The sequence below is a fragment of the Calliphora vicina genome, chromosome 4 (assembly GCF_958450345.1).
Source record: "Calliphora vicina chromosome 4, idCalVici1.1, whole genome shotgun sequence".
Classification (NCBI taxonomy): Eukaryota; Metazoa; Arthropoda; class Insecta; order Diptera; family Calliphoridae; genus Calliphora; species Calliphora vicina.
This window is the reverse complement of record NC_088783.1, coordinates 71,619,443-71,645,448: the sequence shown is the minus strand read 5'-3', so window position 1 is coordinate 71,645,448 and position 26,006 is coordinate 71,619,443.

Sequence of the window (26,006 nt, the reverse complement as noted above, 5' to 3'; positions counted from 1 at the left end):
AGTCCATCATTAAATTTTCAACAGAAATATTCTGATCAGTGTAACTCCCGAACAATCTACAAAACAATTGAGTAGCAAAACCTTTAGTTTCCGTTTTGGAGCTATGCTTTAAAAAATTTTAGATAGTTGGACATGATCCTGAATTCAAATACAATATAAACGTATTAACAACTTTTGTATGTCGTTCATTAATTCGGGTTTTAAATTGAGTAACCAATTCTTTAGTAAATTAATTATTCACTATTTCTAAATTATTTATAACTAATTGTATTATACATCAAGCTCTATCAACGTTGCCGTCCAAATCCAAATCTGTCCAAAGTTTGATATCATTTTCAATGAACGTGGCTTATTTGAAGTCAGGCACTGCAGGATTGACGCATTTACAAATACTCAAAAAGTTTATTTCCATGTTAGATAAAGATGTTCAACGACGTTCAAAATCATGTATAAGACGTACTCCATGATTTTCTTGCAACAAAACTTTAGTTTGCAATATTTGTGTTTATCATTCGATTTATTAAATATTTTGCAACACTTACGTACGCGGTTAATAACATCATTTATATACATATATTTTACGATCATGGACTTCATCTATTTCAATGTAATCATTATAGATGTCGTCCTCAATATCACTTCGACGACCGTTTCAAAATCACATTCAACTCCACTTTAATCCAAGTTAATATTTTGATTATTAATTGCGATTCTTCTAATATTTCGCCAGCTAAATAACAAATGTTTTATTCCGTACCTTTTATTTTCATTGGTTCAAGTCCTAAGTTAAACATTTTGAAAGATTTGTCTTTAGAATTGTAACTTCTTGCAGTAATATTTATATATTTATAGAAGGAGCTATCGGGACACTCGTCTACAGTGATCCTTTGTCTTTAGTTATTTGTCGAATTTCAGAAACAATACAATTTTCGTGAGTCATTATTACTTATTTAAATTTGAAATTATGAACAATTTTAAGCAATTTTAATATATATGAATATTTGTTCGTTTTATTCGATTATTCTACATAAAATTGTTCGAATTATTCGTTATTCGAAAATGGCCATTTTTAAATTGTTCGAATAATTATTCGATTAATCGAACGATCATTAGTCGAATGAATACCCTAGTATTCAAGTTTAACCCTGATGTTAGGTTAAGCGCATTTGGTCCAATTTTTTAATTGTTTCCTTTGTAATTTTTGAACGGTGATATATACTGATTTAGTTTTTTGCTCAGGTCGTCTTTTTATAAACCAATGCTATATAGAAACATTCAAGGCTCTGACTTAAAACAGGACTGAGAAAAATAATAAATTACGAATCATAGGTTAAGGAACCATTTGGTCCATAGAATATTTTCCTCGGTTTTTGATTTTTTTACATTTATTTAAAAAAAAATAAGTATTTATTAGTTTGTTTTATATGTTTTCTGAAATATAATCAACTTCCGGATCTAAAATATCGGAGTCACTTTCTGCATTGAGCAGTTCTTGTACTTCATTTTTTTTCAAGTTTGCCATGTCGTAAAAAAAACACGTCTGTTTTATTAAAAAAACTGCACAAAAAGTGATCCAATGATTTGCAGATATTTGTGCTTCTTTACAACAAAAATCAAAAAAGGGGAATCCCACAATTATCAATTACATATTTAATCTATGTTGATTAAAAAAAATAAAAAAAAGTGGAATCCTACAGTTGTTTTTTACATTAGAAGTTTATATGGACCAAATGGTCCATTAATCTAACATTCGTAGGTTTTTTCTAACCTAACAGCAGGCTTAAGTTATTTCAAAGATTTTTATTTTTGTGGAAGGCGCTTGGCTAGTCCTTGATAACAACAGTTCCGAGATATAGGCATGTCAAAATTGAAATTTAAAAAATTTACCACACTTTTTAATTTAAAACTCCGTCCTTCAAAAATATTGCGCTTTTTCATATTTTAATATAAAATATCAAAACCATTGACTTGTTGAATAAAATATTAAGAAAGTTTATAAAAAAAATTTATTATGAAAAAGTGCAATATTTGTGAAGGACGGAGTTTTAAAGTGGCATATTTGTGAATCTAAGGACTGAGATCGAAAATTTTTTAACATACAAACAACTTACAGTTTTGAATCTTTTTTTATTTGATTGAAATTATTGTTACAATTTACAAAAAAATATATTTTTATAGTTCTAATCGCTAATGATGAAATTTTGAACCTTTTTCGAAAACCCTTCCATTATGGTTTATATAGTGCTTTATGTCACTTTGCTCGAACTGGTTGTCCATCTCTGTTTAAAATCTACCACACTTTTGAACACCTTTTTTGTGCTCTTCAATTCTCGTTTAACAAGAGCCCAATATCTCTCCACTGGCCTCAGCTCTAGGCAGTTTGGAGGAATTGCCTCTCTTGGTGCAAATACCACATTATTGTTCTTGTACCACTCAAGACCTTTCTTACCATAGTAACAGATGCCAAATCAGGCCAAAAATAAGTGGACACCTTAAGAAGTCTTATGAATGAAAACATCCTTTTTTGTAAACATTCCTTGATGTAAATTTCGGTATTTATAAGGCCCTTTGTAACAAATGTTTGGTCGCAACTGCATATTGCTTGCCATACCAAAAACTGTTTTGGAAATTTTGTCTGTTTTTGGGTCCTAAACTTTTCTTCAACATTGCCTTAAGCATATGCAACATAAAAAAAATTAACCCAGAAGCTGCGAAAAAATTGTCCATACGTACATTTCGTCATCCATTATGCAGCAGGCATATTTTTGGTATAAAATTTGACTTCCATTTCCGTGCTCTGTCTTTGGCCTTTTAATATTTAGCAGAGTTCGTGTTAGGAACCTTTTGAGCCTTGTATGCTTTTAAACCTGCGTTGGCTTTAACTTTTCGAACCAAATATTCGGAGTACTGATCTAACCGGGCTGCTTTCCAACCGGAGGTGTTGGGAGCTCTTTTGAAAATACTTTCTATTTTTTGGCTTTAGAAACATCATGTGGACCATTTCTTCTACCTGAACCAGGTTTTATATCAACGGACAAGTTCTCGTGATACTGTCTAATGACATTGGAACACTTTCATAACAGACCTTTGATTTTTTGGTCCACTTTTTGTAGGACCAAGTTGGGTTTTGTTGAAAATTTTTAGTAATTTTAGCACATTTTAATCAGATTAACAACAAATGAATATAATTGGCATTAAACATAATAACTGATATGCTTTACTTTGTAACTTGATCAAAAACAAAAAAACAAGTAAGAAAGTATGGTCGGTCAAGCCCGACCATATAATACCCTACACCAAGTAAATGAGTAAAAATATTTTTCTTTTAAAATATCAATAATTTATATTCGTGAGTGATTTTCGGAAGTGGGCCTTATATGGGAGGTATGACCAATTATGGACCGATCACCATAAAATTAGGTCGTGTGATTTATGTCTGTATTAATGTTAACTATGTTGAATTTTGTGTGTATACCAACATTTTTAAGCGATTTATGCACGTTAAAGTGATTTTCGGAAGCGGGTCTATATGGGAGCTATGACTAATTATGGACCGATCGTAACAAAATTTGGTGACATGAATTTTGTATATATAAAACTTATTTGGAGCGAAATTTGTGTAGATACATAGATAAATTCAACATTTATGACCGATAAAGTCGAATTTCGAGGGGACATTTGTATGGGGGCTAGGTGAAATAACGGACAGATTTCAGCCAGTTTCAATAGGCTTGGTCCTTGGGGCGAAAAAGTAATATGTACCAAATTTGATCGAAATATCTTCAAAATTGCGACCTGTACTCTGCGCCAGCCAGCCAGCCAACCAGACGGACGGACGGACGGACGGACGGACGGACGGACATCGTTTAATCGACTTTAAGGTGGGTGTTAGACTAATATTTTTGGGCGTTACAAACATCTGCACAAACGCATAATACCCTCCCCACTATGGTGGTGTAGGGTATAATGAAATAATACTTGGGTTAAAAGTTTTAATGAAAAACATGTGTTAAGATTTTTACGATCTCAGTCCTTAATTGAGATATTGCATTGAAATTTATTTGTAAGACCAAAAATTAACTTATCTAAACAAACAAAATTAGTTAGGAATAAATGTGGATCAAATTGTTTCTAATATTTTCAATCCTATTAAAATATTGATACAATTTTAGTTTTAGAAACTCAATTGGTCAATTCACAAGGTCTCTTATCAGTCATATTGTCATAATGTCCTAATATATCATGACACGGCAGCTCGGCTTAACCGACTCTTAGGCATTCAGCACAGGTCTCAGTAGGTTGGTTATGATAACAAAATAAACATAGCATACAGAATAGTATTATTTTAGGACATTTTTTGCTTGAAAAGCAATAAAAACCATTGTGAAATATTAGGACGTTATGACAATATGACATGATAAGAGACCTTGTGAATTGACCAAATAAATACCTAATATTATTTATTAACAAACCTCAATGCAATTTTCAACGTTTTTTAAATTTGTCATTCTAAAGAACAAAGTGTAAACATATGAAAAGGTAAAAGGAAATCCCGCATTTCCTTTGGGGCAAAGAAAATATTTTGGGGATAAATAGGAAACAAGTCAAGGTTTCCAAATGTGCTCTTTGTTTTCTGATTCCAGCTTTGGGATTTTAGAGCATGTGGCCCAAATTTTAATTTTGATAAAAAATAGGTCAAATTCCGAATGGCGTATGAGCGACATATTCAAAAAATGTACATTTATTTATACCAAAATGTTCTACGTAAAGATACTTTACAGAAAACATAAAATTGTTATATGTATATTCTTCAAAAAAGTTTTTTTTTTAATAAAAAAAAGAGTTTAGTCACCTTTTCGTCCAAAAAACAACACAAATCTACTATTTTTTTTTAAATTTTTTGTGTTTTATTGTTAATTTAGTTGTCTAACTGAAAAAAAAAAAATATTTTTTAATAAAAGCTAAAATTTTAAATTTCAATTTTGAAATGCCTATAACTCTGAAATTATAAGAGATACAGTAGAAGACAAAAGTGTGCACAAAAAGTCCCGAAAATTTTGTATTACAGAAGAATTTTATTATTCACTATGTATATGAAAAATATTAATTAATTTTAAAAGAGTATCAATTTACTAACTTATACAAAACACAAAATCTTAATTTAAAAATTGGATTAAATACAACATTCTACATTTGAAACAAAAGTCGGTGTGAACAGTTTTGTACCTTGTTTTAAAAACAGTGTAATTTTAAAATTAATATTTTGTATGACCACTACGTGATTTTTTTACAGCTTTGATTAAAAGAAAATGTCAAAATTGTTGTGTTCGATAGCACCTTTGGACAATTCGAGCAGTTTTATTTCGTTATCAACAAACCATTTTTTTGTTATTTTCGCGGTGCTTTTAGGATCACTGTCCTGTATAAATATTTCTTGTTGTCCACGCTCAACACCGAATATATCCAGGCTCGGGAGATAAGATTCCTCCAATATGCTAATACAGTCTGGGGCACTCATAATGTTATTGATATGCCGAAGTAAACCGGGCTCATTGTCCTAAAATTTCATATTATGACATATGTTGCGATCTTGTATCTCAACGCGTATAACAATTTGACCGACCCGATTAATTTTAGTTTCATCAGACCAAGTAACTTGTTTGCAATCGTCAATGGTGAAGTTTTCGTACGATTTAGCGAACTTTAATCGAGCCTAACGATGCTTTGACTTAACAATGTTTTTTTCATAACCGCTTTTGCTTTAAGTCCGTTATTTTAAAGATATTTTCGAATTGTTTTGTCATTTATGTTGACTCCGAGGGCCTCTCTAAGCACTTAATTAATCTATTTACAGTGGAAACTGCAGTATTTATGGGTCCTAAAACGATTCGAGCATCAGCAGAAGATAACTTCGGTGGACGACCACCACAATGTCGTGGGACTGATAAATTATTTTGTTTTTTTATTTTATTGTAAAGTCCGATAGAAACTTTGTATTTTTTTTAGCAATTAATCGGTACGAAACCCAATTTTGTATATCATCTAGGATGTTTTTCTTCAAAACTGAATTTATAGCTTTATCATCGTTATGATGATCAGCCTAAACTTGATCATTGCTTCCATATAACTCCACTTGCATCATTGTGTACACTTCATAGCAATCATATAACCAGATTTTGTAACTGGTAGTTCATAGTATACCATAGCTCGGTGCACAAGGTTTTGGATAGCCAGACAGCCAACTAAAAGACATTGAATCTGAGTCAATCGATATTTTTTAAGGCGGGTATTAGACTAACGCAATATACCCTCTCTATTATGGTATTGTATAAAAAGTGGAAATAAAAACTTAACATATGACATTGCAAACCAAAAGCAAATAACCAAAATCAAATAACCACATATGACCTTTAATGAAAACATGTTGATGGTAATATTTGATTATATTACAATATTTATAAATATTTGAAAATTTCCACATTTAAAGCACATGTTGACCTTTATTTCTTTATATTTTATTATTTAAATGTCCATTATGCGCTTGAAAAAAACATTAATCTTATTTATAAAAAGCTAAAGCAGAACTTTAACAAACCAATAAACAAGATTTTCGTATTTGGCCTCCAGTATTTGATTTGCGAACAAAATTTATGCACAAAATTGCCTATTGATTACAAAATATTTCCCAAAATAATTTGGCTATTTACGAGTATTTACTTTTGACTAAAGCAGAGATTTTAGATTTATTTTTTATTAGTGGCATTTTTTTCGTACTTTTTAATATTTCAACTTCATTTGCGATTTAAATCTTTTACTGCCAAACATTCAACGCTGATTGAAAATGTGGCCACAAAATATCTACAACACTCCGCACACTTGTGCTCTTGTAGCACTTTGCAACAACGAGACTGGATGGATGGCTGTTGATGCCAGGCAAGTGCCACAAGTTAAATACAATACATTGAGGATGGTTTAAAAAGTTATTGTATGTATTTCGAATGAAACCGTTCTTCAGCAGAGCATGGGGAAAATATATCAAATACAACATCGGACCATTTGTAGATTATAGATTTGCTGAAAGACAAATAAACTCCCTCTTTTTGTGCTTCACACCAGCAGTGTTAGAAAGAATTTTCAATCATATTGTATGTCATGAATGTGAGCAGCTAATATACGAAAACTAATTTACAAAATATACAGTGGGTAGTAAAAGCAGCTTTAATGACCTCTCTTTTTGAGTCCATTATCATAGTATAAAAATTTTTGTTTGGATTTTTTAATTTAAGTTACAGCAATGGTGTTTATCACACTTGCTTTTGATAGCTTTTATTTCAAATATTTATCATCCTCCTTTCAACTTTCCATTCCCACTGTAGCCTCTGCATATATAAATGGTGCTAAATCTGATTGTAAGCTTTCAATGATGACTTTGTGCAAATGTTGTGCTAAAAACATTTTTGATTGCACAACATTAGGATTTCAATTCTTCTCATTTTTATATTTTCTACAAGTTTTTTGTTTGTTTCCTCATATTTTTCGTTTGCTGCTTTATTCTGTTCATCATCATAATGTTTTTGTTCTGCCAACATAGAATTCATTGAATAAATATTTGAATTCACACTTACGCTTGAAATAAACCGCAAAATACTACTACATGCTGATAATCTAACAATTTTTCTCATTTCCCTCTTGTTATTCGTTCCCTCCTCACTTCACTTCACTACCCAACAATTCATTTAAAATAGTAGCGGCATTAAAATGAGAAAAGTTTTTGCAAAACTCCAGGATGATTTTTTCGGGGGTTTGTTTGAGCGTTAGTAAATCAGATTTTATTGTTTATATCAGTAAGTATGGATGTGTCTTTGAGTTTATGTTGGTGTTTATTCGTTATAATTATATGAAATTCATTCTGAGTTTATACATAACTTTATATATAATAAGAGGAATCATAAAACAGCAATCAGAAACAAACAATAATTGCGGAAATTTTATTTGATTAAGATCGTTTATACTATATTATTCACTAATTAAATTGTGGGAAAATAAATTCAATAAAGGATAAAGTTGGTTTTGTCATTTATGTTGACTCCGAGGGCCTCTCTAAGCACTTAATTAATCTATTTACAGTGGAAACTGCAGTATTTATGGGTCCTAAAACGATTCGAGCATCAGCAGAAGATAACTTCGGTGGACGACCACCACAATGTCGTGGGACTGATAAATTATTTTGTTTTTTTATTTTATTGTAAAGTCCGATAGAAACTTTGTATTTTTTTTAGCAATTAATCGGTACGAAACCCAATTTTGTATATCATCTAGGATGTTTTTCTTCAAAACTGAATTTATAGCTTTATCATCGTTATGATGATCAGCCTAAACTTGATCATTGCTTCCATATAACTCCACTTGCATCATTGTGTACACTTCATAGCAATCATATAACCAGATTTTGTAACTGGTAGTTCATAGTATACCATAGCTCGGTGCACAAGGTTTTGGATAGCCAGACAGCCAACTAAAAGACATTGAATCTGAGTCAATCGATATTTTTTAAGGCGGGTATTAGACTAACGCAATATACCCTCTCTATTATGGTATTGTATAAAAAGTGGAAATAAAAACTTAACATATGACATTGCAAACCAAAAGCAAATAACCAAAATCAAATAACCACATATGACCTTTAATGAAAACATGTTGATGGTAATATTTGATTATATTACAATATTTATAAATATTTGAAAATTTCCACATTTAAAGCACATGTTGACCTTTATTTCTTTATATTTTATTATTTAAATGTCCATTATGCGCTTGAAAAAAACATTAATCTTATTTATAAAAAGCTAAAGCAGAACTTTAACAAACCAATAAACAAAATTTTCGTATTTGGCCTCCAGTATTTGATTTGCGAACAAAATTTATGCACAAAATTGCCTATTGATTACAAAATATTTCTAAAAATAATTTGGCTATTTACGAGTATTTACTTTTGACTAAAGCAGAGATTTTAGATGTATTTTTTATTAGTGGCATTTTTTTCGTACTTTTTAATATTTCAACTTCATTTGCGATTTAAATCTTTTACTGCCAAACATTCAACGCTGATTGAAAATGTGGCCACAAAATATCTACAACACTCCGCACACTTGTGCTCTTGTAGCACTTTGCAACAACGAGACTGGATGGATGGCTGTTGATGCCAGGCAAGTGCCACAAGTTAAATACAATACACTGAGGATGGTTTAAAAAGTTATTGTATGTATTTCGAATGAAACCGTTCTTCAGCAGAGCATGGGGAAAATATATCAAATACAACATCGGACCATTTGTAGATTATAGATTTGCTGAAAGACAAATAAACTCCCTCTTTTTGTGCTTCACACCAGCAGTGTTAGAAAGAATTTTCAATCATATTGTATGTCATGAATGTGAGCAGCTAATATACGAAAACTAATTTACAAAATATACAGTGGGTAGTAAAAGCAGCTTTAATGACCTCTCTTTTTGAGTCCATTATCATAGTATAAAAATTTTTGTTTGGATTTTTGAATTTAAGTTACAGCAATGGTGTTTATCACACTTGCTTTTGATAGCTTTTATTTCAAATATTTATCATCCTCCTTTCAACTTTCCATTCCCACTGTAGCCTCTGCATATATAAATGGTGCTAAATCTGATTGTAAGCTTTCAATGATGACTTTGTGCAAATGTTGTGCTAAAAACATTTTTGATTGCACAACATTAGGATTTCAATTCTTCTCATTTTTTTATTTTCTACAAGTTTTTTGTTTGTTTCCTCATATTTTTCGTTTGCTGCTTTTTTCTGTTCATCATCATAATGTTTTTGTTCTGCCAACATAGAATTCATTGAATAAATATTTGAATTCACACTTACGCTTGAAATAAACCGCAAAATACTACATGCTGATAATCTAACAATTTTTCTCATTTCCCTCTTCTTATTCGTTCCCTCCTCACTTCACTTCCCAACAATTCATTTAAAATAGTAGCGGCATTAAAATGAGAAAAGTTTTTGCAAAACTCCAGGATGATTTTTTCGGGGGTTTGTTTGAGCGTTAGTAAATCAGATTTTATTGTTTAATATCAGTAAGTATGGATGTGTCTTTGAGTTTATGTTGGTGTTTATTCGTTATAATTATACGAAATTCATTCTGGGTTTATACATAACTTTATATATAATAAGAGGAATCATAAAACAGAAACAAACAATAATTGCGGAAATTTTATTTGATTAAGATCGTTTATACTATATTGTTCACTAATTAAATTGTGGGAAAATAAATTCAATAAAGGATAAAGTTGGTGAATAAATGTAAAAACTCAGTAAACCAATTAAATGGCTACTAATTCCTAACACACCACCTATAAATTTATAGTTCAAGAATTACATGAAGAAACATAACAAAACAAATTAAATCAAAAATTTAAAATTCAATAATAAAACGATAGTCTGTCTAGTCTATGTCTAGTCTATGTCTAGTCTATGTCTAGTCTATGTCTAGTCTATGTCTAGTCTATGTCTAGTCTATGTCTAGTCTATGTCTAGTCTATGTCTAGTCTATGTCTAGTCTATGTCTAGTCTATGTCTAGTCTATGTCTAGTCTATGTCTAGTCTATGTCTAGTCTATGTCTAGTCTATGTCTAGTCTATGTCTAGTCTATGTCTAGTCTATGTCTAGTCTATGTCTAGTCTATGTCTAGTCTATGTCTAGTCTATGTCTAGTCTATGTCTAGTCTATGTCTAGTCTATGTCTAGTCTATGTCTAGTCTATGTCTAGTCTATGTCTAGTCTATGTCTAGTCTATGTCTAGTCTATGTCTAGTCTATGTCTAGTCTATGTCTAGTCTATGTCTAGTCTATGTCTAGTCTATGTCTAGTCTATGTCTAGTCTATGTCTAGTCTATGTCTAGTCTATGTCTAGTCTATGTCTAGTCTATGTCTAGTCTATGTCTAGTCTATGTCTAGTCTATGTCTAGTCTATGTCTAGTCTATGTCTAGTCTATGTCTAGTCTATGTCTAGTCTATGTCTAGTCTATGTCTAGTCTATGTCTAGTCTATGTCTAGTCTATGTCTAGTCTATGTCTAGTCTATGTCTAGTCTATGTCTAGTCTATGTCTAGTCTATGTCTAGTCTATGTCTAGTCTATGTCTAGTCTATGTCTAGTCTATGTCTAGTCTATGTCTAGTCTATGTCTAGTCTATGTCTAGTCTATGTCTAGTCTATGTCTAGTCTATGTCTAGTCTATGTCTAGTCTATGTCTAGTCTATGTCTAGTCTATGTCTAGTCTATGTCTAGTCTATGTCTAGTCTATGTCTAGTCTATGTCTAGTCTATGTCTAGTCTATGTCTAGTCTATGTCTAGTCTATGTCTAGTCTATGTCTAGTCTATGTCTAGTCTATGTCTAGTCTATGTCTAGTCTATGTCTAGTCTATGTCTAGTCTATGTCTAGTCTATGTCTAGTCTATGTCTAGTCTATGTCTAGTCTATGTCTAGTCTATGTCTAGTCTATGTCTAGTCTATGTCTAGTCTATGTCTAGTCTATGTCTAGTCTATGTCTAGTCTATGTCTAGTCTATGTCTAGTCTATGTCTAGTCTATGTCTAGTCTATGTCTAGTCTATGTCTAGTCTATGTCTAGTCTATGTCTAGTCTATGTCTAGTCTATGTCTAGTCTATGTCTAGTCTATGTCTAGTCTATGTCTAGTCTATGTCTAGTCTATGTCTAGTCTATGTCTAGTCTATGTCTAGTCTATGTCTAGTCTATGTCTAGTCTATGTCTAGTCTATGTCTAGTCTATGTCTAGTCTATGTCTAGTCTATGTCTAGTCTATGTCTAGTCTATGTCTAGTCTATGTCTAGTCTATGTCTAGTCTATGTCTAGTCTATGTCTAGTCTATGTCTAGTCTATGTCTAGTCTATGTCTAGTCTATGTCTAGTCTATGTCTAGTCTATGTCTAGTCTATGTCTAGTCTATGTCTAGTCTATGTCTAGTCTATGTCTAGTCTATGTCTAGTCTATGTCTAGTCTATGTCTAGTCTATGTCTAGTCTATGTCTAGTCTATGTCTAGTCTATGTCTAGTCTATGTCTAGTCTATGTCTAGTCTATGTCTAGTCTATGTCTAGTCTATGTCTAGTCTATGTCTAGTCTATGTCTAGTCTATGTCTAGTCTATGTCTAGTCTATGTCTAGTCTATGTCTAGTCTATGTCTAGTCTATGTCTAGTCTATGTCTAGTCTATGTCTAGTCTATGTCTAGTCTATGTCTAGTCTATGTCTAGTCTATGTCTAGTCTATGTCTAGTCTATGTCTAGTCTATGTCTAGTCTATGTCTAGTCTATGTCTAGTCTATGTCTAGTCTATGTCTAGTCTATGTCTAGTCTATGTCTAGTCTATGTCTAGTCTATGTCTAGTCTATGTCTAGTCTATGTCTAGTCTATGTCTAGTCTATGTCTAGTCTATGTCTAGTCTATGTCTAGTCTATGTCTAGTCTATGTCTAGTCTATGTCTAGTCTATGTCTAGTCTATGTCTAGTCTATGTCTAGTCTATGTCTAGTCTATGTCTAGTCTATGTCTAGTCTATGTCTAGTCTATGTCTAGTCTATGTCTAGTCTATGTCTAGTCTATGTCTAGTCTATGTCTAGTCTATGTCTAGTCTATGTCTAGTCTATGTCTAGTCTATGTCTAGTCTATGTCTAGTCTATGTCTAGTCTATGTCTAGTCTATGTCTAGTCTAGTCTAGTCTAGTCTAGTCTAGTCTAGTCTAGTCTAGTCTAGTCTAGTCTAGTCTAGTCTAGTCTAGTCTAGTCTAGTCTAGTCTAGTCTAGTCTAGTCTAGTCTAGTCTAGTCTAGTCTAGTCTAGTCTAGTCTAGTCTAGTCTAGTCTAGTCTAGTCTAGTCTAGTCTAGTCTAGTCTAGTCTAGTCTAGTCTAGTCTAGTCTAGTCTAGTCTAGTCTAGTCTAGTCTAGTCTAGTCTAGTCTAGTCTAGTCTAGTCTAGTCTAGTCTAGTCTAGTCTAGTCTAGTCTAGTCTAGTCTAGTCTAGTCTAGTCTAGTCTATGTCTGGTCTATGTCTAGTTAATTATAGTAAAATTGCTTAATTTGTGTGATGTACCATCCACATATATTTTGAGCGACTAGGCTTTTGTCATATCAGTAGTTTGTATGTAGTTGTTCTCAGTTTTTATGCACTTGCTTGCTGATAGCCAAATGCAGATATTTTCATATACAATAAAAAGTGTTCCAAGGAGCAAATTTAAATCATATACAGCAATCGTTACGAATTTCAATTATATTCGAACAAACCAACAATTGTTCTGTAGCATTTTAAAGACTATATAAATTGCCCTCCAATATTGGATTAAGAGCTGATAAAAAAACATTGGTAAATTCAAAGTCGTGAGAGAACATGAGGGACGACAGTCAGTATCACAGTCGATAGACGAGAAATAAAATTGCCAGCAATTTGGTTACGCGATAATTGCCCAATGCAGGGATTGGTTCACGACACGACCAAAAGTTGTAAAATCAATTAAGAATGTTGCAGCTATGAAACGTCATACGTGCTGCACTTTAAACTGCAACGATAGTAAAAATATCTTTAAACTGCAACGATAGTAGAAATAATTGAGGGGTATAGTAGCAACGTCAGCAATCTCCATTTTTTTTCGTGAACGTAGTTAATAATGACACCTGGTTACATTTGATGAATGGTTGTGGTTAGTGAATATCCCAATGCTAATATAAATAATAATTCAATTGTCAAAAATTACCGATTAAAGCAATGATAGATTTACTTGGTCAATCTAACAACAATGTTTTCTAAAAATTACGAACATCTTGATTTAAAATTTAAATTGTTTGCAAATTATTTTTGCTAGTTATTTATTTCGGGTATTAAGTGTTATGAAAAAAGTTTTGTTTTCAATTTAATAAAGGCTGAAATATTTATAGTTATTTGCTTTTAGAATTATATGGACAATAATAGTTTTTCTGTTCATTTAAGAAAAAAAAACTTAAATTAAAACTAAAAATGTGTATGTATTATCAATTATATTCTTGCATTAGAAAAGCTGTTAGTGAAATAATTGTTAAGGGCATTTCAATATCTTCCCTTCGAATTTAGCATATCATGCTTATTTTAAAGACATACTATAGAGTCTAAGTTCGAAGGACTTATTTGTTATATGAATGTTTGCGGACTGAATTTGCTAAAGTTTGGACTTTTTATTAATTTGAAATATATAAATTGGAAAATTAATCTCAAAATATACAAAGTTTACACACTCAAAATGACATGCACATAATCCGTATCAAAATGAAATTGTTTTTAACATCTCATATTGCTGATTCTCAAAACAAAATACTTATTTACAGCAACTCATGTTGCTGGCATTAATTTAAAAATATTAAGCTTTTCCTCATTCAGGTTAAATACAGCTAAAACTGTATTTAATACAAGTATGGTTAAAAAGTATCGCATTGCATTTACCAAACGGAAATAAAAATAAATATAAATAACCTCATTTTAAGCGGAAATCATTTTGACTAATTTCTAGTGGCACTTAATATGTTTTTTCCATTTCCTGTATGCAAATGTAAATAAAACGAATTTAAATTGATGTCAAAAATTAACACTTACATACTGTCGCATTTAGATTTTTACAAATATAGGTATGTTATGCATGTTTAAAAATAAACCCAATTGGAATTTTAAACACCCATGTTAATATTGTTTGCTGCCACTATGTAAAATAATGAAGATATCTTCTGACTTTCTAAAGCATTTGATTTCAACAAAGAAAAAATCAGCTGTTTGCCTATACTATTACTGACGTAAAAGGTTTGAAATGTATACATATACCATTGAATATCTTTTATATAAGGATGCTGGTGTAAATTTATCTCTAGGTAGATACGTAATTTCATATACACAGACAGTTATTGATTACAAAGTACTATTAATATTTCATCTTCTTTTTATATTAAATGAGATCATTACACTTTAATAACCTGCAATATTCAGCCCAGTAAAATACAGTTTCTCTAAGATGCCTTTCCTCCTCTATTTATATTTATTTCGTTTTACTTGTCAGTTCAAATACATGAATATTTTCAATGATTTGTGTGGCACATCTAACACATATTTGATGGCAAGAAAGTTTTTAGATGCCTGTTTTAGAATGTATAGCTGCAGTTAATGTAGGTGCTTCTTAGTTTATCATTAGTTTGTTATTAAGTACTCAATTCATTTGCATTCTTAAATACTTCCATTTTGCAGTGTTTTACTCTTGGAAAGAAACACACTCAGAAAATATCAAAAGTTTCATGGGTTCATATGTGTTTCTTTGCCTGTGACGCTGAATGACACCGATTGCTCAACCAGTTTGTTCGGTTTAGAAGTGTTGATTTTGACACGCAAGATAAAGATCGCTTAGGCCAACCAAAATAGGATTGTAGGCATTACCCCATGAAGATTGTTGCCAAACTCAACAACAGATTGCCAAATCTTTGGGAGCTAATCTAGCAGCAATTTCGAAATTGGTTCCAATACGGATTGAAGCCGAAAGACCTTGGATTCGCTTCAAATTGGAACTAAGTACCCGATATTGGCTTTATTCCTTCTTGGTTTAAAGTGATGAGCATTTCTTTTGGCTCAGAATCTATATATTGCAGAAAGGTGGGAAAAGGTCATAGTTAACAATGATCAATACTTTATATCAAGAACTCTCTATGTTAGAGTCAAAGGAGACCTATACTGTATTGAGATTCGTACTGACGTGCTCTTTCAGAATCGATGGTGATATTTAAAAAAAATGACACTTCACCAAATTATACTTCAAAATAAAAAATTTAAATATTTTTAGGTGAATTTTAGGTGAACTGAAAAAAATAATTTTATTTTTTTTAAATTTAAAAAAAAAATTTTGGTTTTTTAAATTTTTTTTGTGAAAAAAAAAAATTCGGTTGAAAAATATTTTTTCCGATTTTGACCCATTGTAGGTCCAACTTACTATGGTCTTATATACGTCGTTGCAAAGGTCGTTGAAATATCTATCATTAGATATCTATTTTGTTTATATTAAACTTAGTAATCCAGATAGAGGTCAAAAATAGGTCAAAAATCGATGTTGTTTTGATTTTTTCCTCATATCTCAGCCATTTGTGGACCGATTTTGCTGATTTCAAATAGCAAACTTCTCGAAAGCATGTCTGACAAAATTATTGAAGACTTGGATCCAGAATATATCAGGGGTCTTCATAAAATTGATTTCAACAGACAGATAGACAGACAGACATACGGACATGGCTTAATCGACTCCGCTATCTATAAGGATCCAGAATATATATACTTTATAGGGTCGGATATGAAATAAAAAATAGCGTGTAAATCAAATTCGCGTAAAAAGAGGTTCTAATTTAGAACGAAATGCTTTTGTGGGACCAATAATTTTCTATATCGCGTAAAACAATACATCAGTCACATAACAAAAAAGAAATTGGGACCTAAAAATCGCGTTAAATAGAAAACACATATGTACATTAGGGTGTCCCAAAAAAAAAAATTTGTTGGGGCTCAAGCATAATTTGAAAGCTTATAGGGCATAGTATTTTTGAGATTTTTTTCAGATTTTTCGGAAGAGGTTTAGAGGTCGCTCAAGTCGAGTTTTTGCCAGCCAATATTAAAGCTATTCACAGCAATCAAATTAATGATGTTAATTCACGATTTGACAAAAGTATTTTCTACGGAGATAAAAACATAATTCCAAATTTAAATATTAAAAAATATTGGTAGCTTAATAATTAAGTTACACTTTTCTCTTTTACTTATTGACTATTAATAACCTTACAATTATAATTTGGTGAAGATTTTGAAAAAACTTTTGCTTCACATTATATAATAATTATTTAAACCTAACAATACTTATAAGTAAAATATTATACAAAACTATTTAAAAAATGTTGTAAATATGTAAATATTAAACGCATTTGAGTGCCCGATATTGGGACTATATTTGCAAAAAATGTATTTTATTAACTGTTTGTTTATTTGCAGTTTAAGTTAATAATTTTTTTGATAAATAAACGAAAAAAAAAATCGAGTTTTTGCCAAAAATCGGGTTTGTCGGCCTTTTTTGGATTTTTATTCATAACTTTGTCAAGACCCACGATTTTCATTACTTTTGAAAGATCAATTAATTCTTAATAATTTAGGGATAACAATTTTCTTTTAAAATGTACCAACATTTTTAAGAGATTTGTGCACGTTAAAATGATTTTCGGAAGTGAGCTTTGTATGGGAGCTATGACTAATTATGGACCGATCGTTATACAATTTGGTGACATGACTTTTGTATATATATAACATTTTTGGATTGAATTTTATTTGAATACGAATATTTTTAAGAGATTTATGCTAGTTAAAGTGATTTTCGGAAGTGGACCTTATATGGGGGCTATGACTAATTATGGACCGATCGTCCCAAAATTTGGTAGGCCTGCGTTTAGCTTATATAAAACTTATTTGTGCTCAATTTGGTTTAGATATCTTTATAACTAAGATATTTATGAAAGCCTATCTATTTTTAGATAGGGCAATCGTATGGGGGCTAGTAGAAATAATGGTCCGATTCCATCCAAATTCAATATGCTTCTTCCATGTGGCAATATCAAATTTTATCTCTGAAATTGCGACTTGTAGTTTGATTACACTATGGTGGTGTAGGGTATAAAAATCATTTTGTGTATACAAAAGCTTTCGTTTTCTTTATATAAATCAGGAACGGTAAAAAGCAAATTCAAAAATTGTTGTATCTAAATTATTACGAATTAATTGATCTTTCAAACTGCATTTTTAGTTTTTTTCATTTTCATAAAAATTTTAAAAGTTATAAAGCCTTATTTACAAAATTTATGGAAAAATTTCGAAAATTTGTAATGTAGGGCACCTTAATGAGCCAATTCATTACAAAAACTAAAAATGTTTGCACACAAAAATTAAGCATGGACAATTTTCTTTTAAAATGTGTCCTCAAAAGTAATGAAAATCGTGGGTCTTGACAAAGTTATGAATAAAATTCCAAAAAATGCAAAAACTCGACTTGAGCGACCTCTAAACCACTTCCGAAAAATCTGAAAAAAATCTCAAAAATACTCTACCCTATAAGCTTTCAAATTATGCTTGAGCACCCATGAAAATAAGAAAAAAAACTTTTTTGGGACACACTAATGTACATACATACATATCGTCACCTTAAATGAAAGCGGACGTAACTACACAAAATTCAAAATCGAGTATTTGATTGATTGATTAAACAATTATTATTGATTTTATAACGTATCCTGTAAAAACAATAAAAATGTAGTTACGTCCGTTTGCATTTAAGGCAACGATATATACTTTAAGTAAACTTATTTTATTTGTACTTTTAAAAACTTACTTAAAACAAAAGTAAAAAACTCAACTAAAAAAAATATTTATTATCGAAAATTAAGGAAAAAATGTCTATTAAAAAAAAAAAATATTCTAATACGTAAAAGAGATCAAAACATAACAAAAAATTCATAAAAATTAACGAAGTTTTCAAAAAAGAAATCTGTTGTTCGCTTGTGTTTTTTCGTTTCTGGTTGTTTGTTGACGCGTTATATAAAAATCGTGTAAAAAAAGTAGCGTATTTGAAAAAATGGTTGATAATTTGAGTTCGCGTTATATCGAATTCGCGTAAATAAAGTACCGCGTAAATGGAGGCTTACCTGTATAACCTTCTCACAAAGGTGAAGGGTATAAAAATAGTTTTAAATAGACATCATTTGAGGAGTTTTATTTTTCCCGTCAAAAAAAAAGAAATTAATTTCGTTTAAAAATTAAAAGTTCTTGTCAGAAAAAAAGCTCATTTGAACAGATTTATTTTTTCCGTCATAAAATAAAAGTCATTTGAGGTTTTTATTTTTCCCATCAGAAAATAAAACTCTTTTCGTTTATTTTCTACTTTTTTTATTGAGTCTATCTGATGTAATGTTTATAGTAATTTATTTGTTTAAGAAAAAAAAAAACAATTTGATAAAAAGAATCAAACTATAACATATTAAAATCCCACTTGAGTTTATTTTAATGACAATATTTTCAATTGCAATGCAAGGTGCTTTACAAATTGTAATGTTCTGGCCGGCAGCAAGCTTTAGGTGTAAATTTACATAAAATGACTTTTATTTTTCTGACGGGCAAAATAAAACTCTTCAAATGACTTTTATTTTATGATGGAAAAAATAAATCTCGTCAAATGAGTTTTTTTCTGATAGGAAAAATAAAACTCCTCCAATGAGTTTTTTTTTGTAACGGCTATTTAAAACTCTTTTTTTAAGAGTTTCATGTGAACTTTTTTTCACGTTGAATAATAACTGTTTAAGATAGATTTTTATTTTTAAAGACACAAAATAACTGTAATAAAATAACTTATAACCGTTACGGTCGGTCCCTGATATTTTGTTTGCACAATTTTGAGTAAAAAATTTCAACCTTTTTTTATTTCACCCATATAGTACTTTCTTTATGTAATCATTAAATATTTCTTTGAGTGTACTGCAAGAAAAAGTAACATTTTGCAATTACTGATGTATGAAATAATCGCTCATCATATACGAGTAAAAGTAGGAGAAATGAAAAAAAAAAATCACAAAACTAAATTAAAAATTTTTTACTAGTAAAAGCTTAACTAGAGGCTAAATAGGAATATAAAACACAAAATACATCTAGATTATTTATTGTGTCTCTATATTTACCCAACACTAAAGTGAGCATAATTATCTTGAATGCAAATATTAAGAAATTCACAACACATTCTAATTGTACATGGAGTCAAAAACAATAAACTAAAGTTTATTGACTTAATGAAATACGATGATAGATAGAAACATACTTATTTTCTTCAATTATTGAGGAAATTGTAATGCCAGTTGAGATTAGGTACTTATGCATTGTGTGAATGTATTTCTAGAAAGTGTTTAGTTTAAATCAATGCATATAGGAAGGAAACAAAATTTGTCAACAAGGCCTTACTCATTTCCATTTTTTTTTTAAATTTGGTACACAAATTCTTTATGGTCATATAAAATTTTAAAATAGAAAATTCACCCAACATGAGCAAAAAAATCTCAAAACTTGACGACAGCCCCAAATCAGAAACTCATAAACTAACTTCAATAGCCATGAATCACTTACAAATATCATCAGCAGGTTGAAATTCGACATAAATCACTATGAAAGTCTTCAAACTTTAAACGAACCAATTTCTTATCAGTGCATGAAGTCTAACCAAAAATGGGATGGTTAAATTGTTATTCTCGAATAGCTGCAGAACTATAATTGTGAAAGTCTTCAAACTTTACAGGAATCAATTTCATATCATGGCATGAAGTTAAGCTTAAAATGGGAAGGATCGAAACAGGGGTGAGTCACCCCCATACAAAGAACTAAAGAACTCTTATATCTTGACTCGTTTTATAAATTACTTTCCTATCAATGTAAGTAGTTAGACTAAAAATAGGCTTGATCGAAACTTTAACATAAAAACATGATATACAATTAAAAACTAACAAGAAATTCCGGTATTAATTATATTTATTTAATTTTATACAAAATCCTTTCATATTTTTTTCATATACTATGATATTCATAGCAAAGTTATTTTCAGAATGGGAGCTGTGACCAATTGTCATGAAAATATGTCACATATTTAATTATTCTTGTTAAATTTAATTTGGTTTCTAACATTTCTACGAAATTTATTTCGGAAGTGGAGCTATGAACAATTATGAATCATCAATTCAATCAATTATGATCATCCTGATACTAGGTCAGTTCATTAATTTTTATATGAAAATTATTTTGCGTAGAATTTTACGTGCATAACAAAATTTTTAAGAGATTTATTCTTGTTAAAGTGATTCTCAAAGGTGGGCTTTTAGTGGAGCAACGAAAATTCTGAAATAAGGTCTCTTGATTTGTTCTTATTTGTATTTTGGTTCCAACATATGGTATTTCGGAAGTGAGCCTTGTATCAGGGTTGATTTTTAATTCACCATGAATTAAAAAAAATAAATACATTCATTTTACCAAATCAATGAATTGAATAAATTCATCATGACTTTGAAATTCTTGAATTTAGTTTGCTCAAAATATGCCGACTAGTCGAAAAGATACTCGGTTATAGAGTCATTTGTGCTACTTTAGGTGGTATAAGTGTTTTAAAAGTGGCCAACCGGGGAACCCCGCAGGTGGGTGTATTATCACCACTTCTGTGGAATTTGGCTATAAATACCCTGTTGATCAGGATGGACAATAGAAGGATCAAGACAGTCGCATATGCTGACGATGTTGCTGTTTTTATATCTGGTAAATTTCTGGATACAATATCTAGTTGTATGGAATCAGCATTAAGTACACTGAGTGAATGGAGTATTTCGAGTGGACTTAGTGTGAACCCTCAAAAAACGGAATTGGTTCTCTTCACTAGGAGGTATAAGATCGATGATTTCAGACCACCTAGACTGAATGGAATTAGTCTTGAGATCAGGGATAATGCGAAGTACCTTGGCATCATTCTAGACAAAAGATTATCCTCGAACTTGAATATTCAAAACAGGATTAATAAGGCTTATGTGGCCATCTACTCCTGTAAAAGGGCAATTGGTAAAAACTGGGGTATTATGCCGAAGGGTATCAATTGGATCTTCAAAGCAGTTGGTAAACCCATCTTGTTCTACGGAGTGTTAGTGTGGTGGCTCGCCTTGGATAATGCTACTCACCGGAAGGCTGTGGACTATTGCGATACTGATTACAGGCGCTATAAGGACTACCCCCTCTAAGACACTCTTTACTATCCTAAACTGGTTATCAGTTGATTTGATGGTGATACAAATGGCTCTTAACTCTGATGTAAGACTAAATGCTGGATGTTTGTGGTATGGTAAAGATTATGGTCATTCTAAGATACTGAACTACTATGGGCATTTACATAGTAATGTCGATTATTGCATCGCAAAACCTTTTTTCGATAGACATTTCCATATTAAGATCCCGAATAGGGATCTATGGCAGCGCGGACTCTTACCCCCTTATGAATCTGGTTGGTTTAGCCAGGAAACAACGGACGTATAATTAATACCAAGCTGTTTACCCCTTGGGTATCACAACGGGATCAGTTTTGAATGGACCCAAGTGAGCTGCTTGAAGAGTGGCTACCCATGGAACCTAACCTAACCTTGCTCAAAATAAGAATTGTATTAAAATTTGAATAAAATTATGGAATAACTGGATTAGAATCGCAACGTGGACCATTTTATTAAAGAAACGAAGTATATTTTTTGTAAATTTATTAGATTGAAAGTCAGTAACAAAGGGAATTCATTCATATTTTAATTCAATTCTATTATTTTAAGAACCGATGGCACTAAATAATTTTAATTCTTGATGAATTCATTAAATTTTTTAATTCCAATCATATTTTGAGCAAACCAAATGCATTAATCAACTCGGAAAGCCCGACCATATAACACCCTACACTAAGTAAAAGAGCAAAAACATTTTTCTTTTAAAATTTCAATAATTTATATTTTTGAGTGATTTTCGGAAGTGGGCCTTATATGGGAGCTATGACCAATTATGGACCGATCACCATGAAATTAGGTTGTGTGATTTATGTCTATATTAAAGTTAACTATGTTGAATTTTGTGTGTTTACCAACATTTTTAAGCGATTTATGCACGTTAAAGTGATTTTCGGAAGCGGGTCTATATGGGAGCTATGACTAATTATGAACTGATCGTAACAAAATTTGGTGACATGAATTTTGTGTATATAAAACTTATTTGGAGCGGAATTTGTAGAGATACATATATAAATTAAACATTTATGACCGATAAAGTCCAATTTCGGGAGGACATTTGTATGGGGGCTAGGTGAAATAGTGGACCGATTTCAGCCAGTTTCAATAGGCTTGGTCCTTGAGCCGAAAAAATAATATGTACTAAATTTGATCGATATATCTTCAAAATTGCGACCTCTACTCTGCGCACAAAGTTTACATGGACAGCCAGCCAGCCAGCCGACCAGACGGACGGACGGACGGACATCGCTTAATCGACTCAGAAAGTGATTCTAAGTCGATCGGTATACTTTAAGGTGGGTGTTAGACTAATATTTTTGGGCGTTACAAACATCTGCACAAACGCATAATACCCTCCCCACTATGGTGGTGTAGGGTATAAAAACTATCTAAAAACAAAAGAAATATTTCACTACTCAGTATACAAGAATCAAAACCAATATAAAATCTTAAAAAAATATCAAAATACTCAATTCTGGCAATGTAGAAAATCATTCCCATTTCTATCAATATACCATATGATAACCTGTGGCTCTCAAAGCCTTAAACATTTTTAAAGAATAATCAAAAATACATTTATTTAAAAAAATGTAAAGAAAAACTCCCAAAAAAAACACATGAAAAATCAATATTAAAAAAATATATAGAATAAAACTTCTAAAAGAAATGGAAACCAAATGTAAAAGCTAATAACCATTTCAAAAACAACAAACCACTCTTAGCCAACTTAAAGGAAAAAAGGATAATGGTCTAAAACACATACAAACTACATGACTTCACAGAAAAACAAAAGGAGACCAAAAAAAACAACAAACAAAACTCATATCCTTGAATAAACTCAATATTATCTTATCGCTCAACAACTTGACATTGTTTTTTGTGGAATTGAATTTTGGTTTCTCTCTCTCTATTGTTCTGTGGTCAAATACAAACTACCACTATCATGTTAAACCCTAAGTAGGTGACATAGATATGAGTGAGTGTGTAACATTTTGTGTGGACTTTTGCATGTAATTTTAAGCTCATCTAATGACCTGGCTACATACAACAAAATCGTCATCTAAATAGTTTTTCTTCATTTATATTCTCATCTCCCTCCATTTAGTTTTGAGGCTAATAAACTTTGATGTTCTTTTTTTTCATTTTTAAATTTGAAACATTTACGTTTTTACCCAACAAATTCATTAGACCTAATGATAATAATTGATTATCACGCACATATACACGTACACATAATCAAATTGAACATAGAAACACTCGACTCCTTCAAGGATAGTCTGACTGCCAAATATAAAAAAAACTAAATGTCTATACTGTGATGTCACCAATATGTTTATACAGAAATTTATTTTGTTTGTGTATTTTGTAAAAATAACACAAAAACAAAAAAAGGTTTGGTCGCTTTAGGTGGTCTTTCGGTAGTTACCCTACATAATGATAAAGGCACAGTATTATTAGTTGTTTTATATAATAAGTTAGAGGTTGGAGAAAGTTTTCCAAATTAGCTTTAATATGAATTTATTTTGGACCCTATAAATTATACATATGTGCTTTAGAGCTCTGAAAGTGGTATTCGTAACAACAACCTTTAGTAAATTTGACATCTTGAGCCTTGATTTATACGTTTGGTTTGGTATTGTAGTCAGCTGTGGAATTCGTTGCCAAACTAACCCGATACAGGAATAAATGAATCCATCCTCCTAATAACCAATCCCAATAGATCCGCAAGGTCGAAATGGACTGCCCATTGCAGACGAGTCCCCTTCTCCTCCTCATCATGACAACTTCTACAAAAGTAATTGCAAGGAATATTAAATCTCCTTGCATGTACACCAGGCTTGCCTGAACAGGCTCTGAAAGTTCGCAAAATTTATAGATCTCGTCCTGTTTTGGCCAGTACATCCGCGATAATAATGCCAGGTACCTTAGAGTGACCCGACACCAAGAATAACTTGCCATTTTGTTGAGAGACACCCGGTATTCATGTACTAATGCGTATGTGGTGTATACACCAGAGAGTGATTTTATTGCAGGTTTACTGTCGATAAATATTCGGATATTCTCAGCCTGGTTAACACTACATTGAACATGTAGACCCTTTCGAAATTGGGGAATATAGAAGCCTCCATCCACTTCATTCGCTGACTTGGAACCATCTGTGTAGACGCCCACAATCGATACACCTGTCAAAGAAGGGTGTGGGTGTGCAGTAGTCAATGTTCATAAGAATATTAGCTAGAAATCCCAAAATAGTCGCATTTACGTTATAGCCATTCGTCCATGCGCACACTAAGCTTCCTTCCATCCATGCATCCACTTTATTATTGTACCATCCATTATTATGTGAAAGAGCCTCTAGTTTAGTTGTATCGTCCGCAGAGTCCACTTCCTATCTAGCTCAATAGGCCTTTCAACATAACGATTTCCCGCCTGAAAAGCGTGGCAGATATTTAGTTCGAACACGCCATCAGTTTCATTGTGGGAACCCCGAGTTCTCTTTAAAATCTCTCCAGAACACTCTCATAAGCTTTCTATGCGATAGAAAGCACCTCACTGAAGGATCTTTCATACGATCGTTGGATATTGGGGCATTTAGTTACGGGCTGTTTGCTTTGTACTTGTTTCTACTCCTAGGAACGTTGCCGATTAGGCGCGTCATTTGATCCAAGTAGACTCGGAGCTTGCAGAGCAGCCAAAATATATTTTCCATAGGTCACTAATGATACCCTGGGGTGTCCAGTCAATGGCGGTTTTTGCTATATCTCCTGTGGGCCTGCGCAAAGTATGGCCAATCCATCGGCATTTTCGATTGAGTATTACAGTCTGGATTGGACGTTGAATTGTCAAGCTCTATAGATTTGCGTTTGATATTGCTGCACTTGTTGCGATTCTTCGCAAGCATCGGTTGACAAATACCTGCACAGCATTTATGTCACGTGGCAGCGCGTTCCACATCTCGCTGGCATATAGGAGAGCGGATTTGACACAGCTGTTAAACAACTTTATTTTGATGTTGAAATATATGACGGCTGATTTCCATATTGGACTAAACATGCCGAATGCTTGATTGGCCCTTGATATTTGATATGCTACATCACCGAATATCAAG